This window comes from Amblyomma americanum, chromosome 3 (genome assembly GCF_052857255.1).
Source record: "Amblyomma americanum isolate KBUSLIRL-KWMA chromosome 3, ASM5285725v1, whole genome shotgun sequence".
Lineage (NCBI taxonomy): Eukaryota > Metazoa > Arthropoda > Arachnida > Ixodida > Ixodidae > Amblyomma > Amblyomma americanum.
Genome location: NC_135499.1, coordinates 37,839,431 through 37,844,602, shown reverse-complemented (window position 1 = coordinate 37,844,602; position 5,172 = coordinate 37,839,431). Strand labels below are relative to the sequence as shown.

General features: G+C 45.0%; 1 pseudogene across 1 annotated transcript; it reads left to right on the top strand.

The window, feature by feature from the left end:
• Positions 1-1,432: 1,432 nt before the first annotated feature.
• LOC144124524 (uncharacterized) lies at positions 1,433-4,069 on the top strand (annotated as a pseudogene). The gene is made up of 4 exons (XR_013313220.1): positions 1,433-1,825; positions 2,364-2,526; positions 2,629-2,767; positions 2,861-4,069. The product of XR_013313220.1 is annotated as an uncharacterized LOC144124524 (transcript).
• The last annotated feature ends 1,103 nt before the right edge of the window (positions 4,070-5,172 follow it).

The window sequence follows — 5,172 nt, the reverse complement described above, 5'->3', positions numbered from 1 at the left end:
TTCTGCAAATATACCTAGGCTTTAACACAAGGGTCGATAAGTAAGGTCTTGTAGTGTATGTTCTCTGTGTGAGAATTACCTTTTTTTTTTAGTTACAGTTAGTTCGGCCGTCTGTATGAGATCTGCTTCTGTAACTCAATTTGCCTTTGTACATTTATGTAGATATATTTCCTCTCTTCATCATCTGCATTCGACAATCGTCCCCATCTTCAAACACTGCCTGGAGAGGCCCTGTTCCTCTCTAAAGAAAAGAGACCATGCCTGAATTTACTACACGGCTATTTTACGGATGCATATATTGTTTTGTTTTCATGAAAGCCAAATAACTAGCAGGTTACACTGTAACCTCTGCTATAGAGTTTAGTTATTTGGCTTTAAAAAAAAACGATATGTGCATTAGTAGAATAACCGTCTTATAGGTATTTTTACTAATACCTTCGAAATGTTACACCAGCTCACGATGCAAGATCGGTGGGAGTCGTGAGACATCGCTCGAACAACAGCTGTCAACGAACGGCGCCATCCTTTGCCAATGATTTGCCAGAAGACACGTTCTGAGCGAAACAGCGCTCGCAGACAACGGACGACTACAAGGAAGACACAACACCGCAGGACAACACAAAGCGAGGTCAAGCTCTGCGAGCGCTCTACTGCTCGGAATGTATCTCAACCAACTTGCCCAGAAATACGCACTTTGCCAGAAGACCCGGCTCTGATTGAACGGTTCTTCGAACGGCGCACTGAACGAGAGAGAAGCGCCCCTTCAAAACAGCCGCACGGCTCACTGAACGAGAGAGAAGCGGATCTCCAGAAGAGCCGCACGGCTCACTGAACGAGAGAAGCGCCTCTCCAAAAGAGCCGCACGGCTCACTGCACGAGAGAAGCAGTTCACCAAAGGAGCGACTCTCCAAAAGAGCCAAACGGCTCACTGAACGAGAGAATCGGTTCACCAGAAGAGCGGCTCTCCAAAAGAGCCAAACGGCTCACTGAGCCAAAGACCCGGCTCTTCAAAAGATCCGGATCTCCAAAGGAGCCAAACGGCTCACTGAGCCAAAGACCCGGCTCTTCAAAAGATCCGGATCTCCAAAGGAGCCATTCGGCTCACTGAGCCGAAGACCCGGCTCTTCAAAAGATCCGGATTTCCAAAGGAGCCAAACGGCTCACTGAGCCAAATTCCCGGCTCTTCAAAAGATCCGGGTCTTCGGCTCAGTGAGCCGAATGGCTCCTTTGGAGATCCGGATCTCTCGTTCAGCGAGCGGGCGACCCGTTCACTCAACCAGCTTTCTCGCACTGCTAATAGATGGCGCGCAATTCGCACCCAGCAGCTCTGACGGACGGTTTGACACGGCTAACTGAACGACAAACCAGCTTTCTCGCACTGCTAACAGATGGCGCGAAAATCGCACCCGGCAGAAGACCCAACGACACAGCCACACAGCTCTGACGGAACACAGTTCGCCGTTCGGCACGGATCACTACGCTGGACTACGGTCCTATGGATCAGTGAGCCGGATCTCCAAAAGAACCGCCGCTCACTTTTACTGAGCCACGGCTCACCAGCTCTTTTAAAAGAGCGGCTCAGAAGATCCGGCTCACTCCTGAGCGACCCATCTCTAAGTAGCATCGCCGCCGCTGTTTCGTCGGGAAGCCTTGCTTTTTGCGCTTGCGATTACATGGGTCCGCGTCCCAAAAACAAAAATTGCTGTGTTGTAGGGTGTAACAGCAAGTACAGCAACTCACCAGGCGTCAAGTTTTTCTCCTTCCCATCGAGACCCTGGGAGAGAGAACGGCGCCAGCGTTGGATACAGCTAGTTCGTCGCCAGAAGTAAGATTCCGGTTCTTATTAATCTCACTGACAATATACTCAAGAAATCGGCGCTCAGAGGTGTTTTTATATATCATTTTGAAACAACTGCATAAAGAAAGAAGCTCAGGTTGCTATCGTCGTGTCGTGAACGAGCTCTAACGTAAATATAGAGCGCGATATTCACGTCTCTCCTAGCATCGTTTACACGAAACCGCGGCGCTCTCACAACGACGCTAGCATCGCGAACTATGTGCGTGTTTCCACGCCACTGCGCTTGTGACGTCTTAAAGCGTTTATCTTTAAAATGCTGTTGATCATGTTTTGTCGTGAATTCCTAACCTCACTAAACGTTTGAAGAGGTCGTGTTAAACGCTTCGGCGGCAGCCTTTGCATGTTACTCGGGTTCTTAGAGTACTTTTTTGTAGGTTATATTATGAGCTCTGGAAACTGCGTTTATTGCATTTTAGGCACTCTCAGCGTGCTGCTGTGCTAGCATGAACTCCTTTATTGCGCCTTTCTACCCAGTATATTTTTTTATTTGTACTGCGCAGTGAAGATGGGACGGGTTGGCTTCCATCGAAAAACTCAAGGATATGCAGTAAGCATTTTGTCGGCAATGTCAAGGCCAACGAAGTAGGTCATCCTTCATATCATCCAAGCATCTTCCCGTCTGTTTACAAGAGGAAACAAACCCCTGGCTCAAGCAGACGATTTGAAAGGTACACGTGTGCTCCTCTATACCGTAGAGTGTTAAATGCCTTCCAGTTAAAGGCAGGCTGCGGATGGTCATTGTGATTTTTATTGTCGCATGCTGTTTGTAGGCAAATGGAAAGGGAAAAGAAGAAAGCTGCAGGAAGGTATCAGGATCCTGCCCCGCACCTGGATTCACCTGTCCTTGCCATTGATTACTCCGCATAACAAGCTAATGAAATTGCACCTATGGAATGTAGCCTAAGTGATGTAAGATGTTTCTTTTGCTCGAGTGATGAATTATACGTCCTGGACTTCCACACTAATGAAAATGTGGTGTTTCTCGGTATTTCTGTAATGCAGGCATCTACAATGACAGAAGATCAACCAGAGTGCTTTACTGGAGAGCTTATCTTTCTCTCAGTGACTTCTAATTGCACTGCAAGCTGCTTTGTATCCCACAAGACATCATCTACAGTGGAGCGAGGAACTGTGTGTGATACCGATTTTTGTGACAAGGCCATTGGCCCAGTGCATAAGCAGCCCTACTTCGGTGGGTTTAAAGCACTGTGTAACGATGATTCTGCACTGCAGTCATTAACGGCAGTGTCTTTTCAAATTTTTGCCCTTCTGCTTAGTGTTCTTCCTGCCTCAACACAACGGGTGAATGAACTTTCCCTTGAAGACAAACTCCTTTTGTTTTTGATCAAGTTAAAACATGGCCTTCCATTTTCCTTTCTAGCAACATTATTTTCCATTCACAGCACGACAGCTTCCCGAATTTTCAAATCAGTTCTTGCAAACCTGAAATCAGCTACAAAGACCTGGATATACTGGCCGTCACGGTTAGGTGTACAACGAACAATGCCAGCTAGCTTTCGTGAGCACTACCCCATGTGTGGAGTTATTATTTACTGCACAGAACTTGAAACAGAAATGCCACCGGGCATTGAGTAGCGTAACCTGTGGTTTTCTAACTACAAGGGACGATATACACTAAAATATCTAATTGGCATAGCTCCTAACGGGTTGGTAACATTCATTTCTGAGGGCTTTGGAGGCAGGACCACAGATGCAGTAATCACCACTCAGGGCAAATTATTGTCTCTTCTGGAACCCCGTGACGTTATATTGGCTGACAAGGGCTTTCCAGGCATTAGGACTGGGGTTGGCGCACAGCAAGCAACTTTGGTAATGCCACCCTTTGCAATAAGTCCTCAGTTTACCGAGTCAGAGGTGGATGCTACTTATGAAACAGCATCGGTACGCATCCATGTAGAGCGCGTGATACAACGGCTGAAGATATTTCAAATTTTAACTAACAGGATTCCTCATGAATTGGCTGGATATGTTGACGACATCCTTCACGTGGTTGCTGTTATTACTAATGTTAAGCCTGAAATCTTCGCAAAGAATGACTGCAGTGACTGATGCGTTGGACCAATATTGAAGTGCCCTAACACATATTCAGGAAAACAAAAGTTAGGACGACCTATTACACAATTTTACCATCATGGCAAGTCCCTGAGCTTTGAAACGCCATCCTTCATTAATTGAAATAATGTAACGGTATCCCAGCCTGTCTCTGCTTCAAAAACAATCAAAGCTATTTTTTCTGTCCCAGCAGTGAGTGCATATTCGTTACCTTCCATGCACAGCAAAAGCCAATTTGTTCTTTCCTGTTTTTTTCATTACTGCGCTGTCGGTGTGTTTTGTGATCAATGCATTATCTTTCTATTTTTCTCGTTTTCTTTCTTTTTCCAAAGTAGAACTCTTATGTTATGTGTTTGCTGTTGCAATGAGCAAAACTGCTGTACCGTTGCTTGTGTTGTGACACCTGTGTGGTGCTAGGGGCCTAGAAAGAAGATTTATGTCTTCCTTTTTGCCTGGCACCATGGCAATGCTGCGCTGTATTGTCAAAAGCTGCAATGAACTCAAACTGTTAGCTTCAGCTTGCTGGAAAGGCTGGAAGACAGACAGTAAACACAACACAGTATTGCACTTGATTTCAACTGTTTATTGCACTGACAGACTATTACAGTATAGAATGTGGTACTACACATGCAACTGTCTAAAATGACTGCAGTGAAGCCATTGTAAATAGTATAAATAAAATGTACTGCATCCACATGTAATAAACGACTGCTCAGCCTTATTGCCAGTGAAAGCGCTGCTTAGTGGGGAATATTACATTTTTCTGCTTTCGGATATTGCCTTCAAAAAATGTTGAAAATAAAACTGACGCAGCTTTGGGACTGCCGAAGACAAGGACTTCGTTCCGACAACGAACAGAGTAGCAGCGCCGTAGATTCGATTTGTACTGCGAACAGCTATTTTTACAATAGTTACTTTTCACTAAAAAGGGGACGGTAAATAGGTGTCATTATTTAGTCCTTTACTGCCTGTACTTCAAGAACTTAATTTCATTACATTCAAATAATTCTGGTTATTTAAGTCATTACTTGCTATCCACTATTTAGCGGTAACTAATTAGGCACTACTATTTGGTCATTTATTACGTCGAGCTCAAGTACTGTTAATTTGACTACATTTGGAGCATTTTGGTAATTTTATTCACTGATTACTTCCCACTAATTAGGGGGCCAGTAATTAGGTGTCCCTATTTAGTCGTTTACTATCTCCAGTTCAGGTACTGTTCTTGATTACTTTCGGAG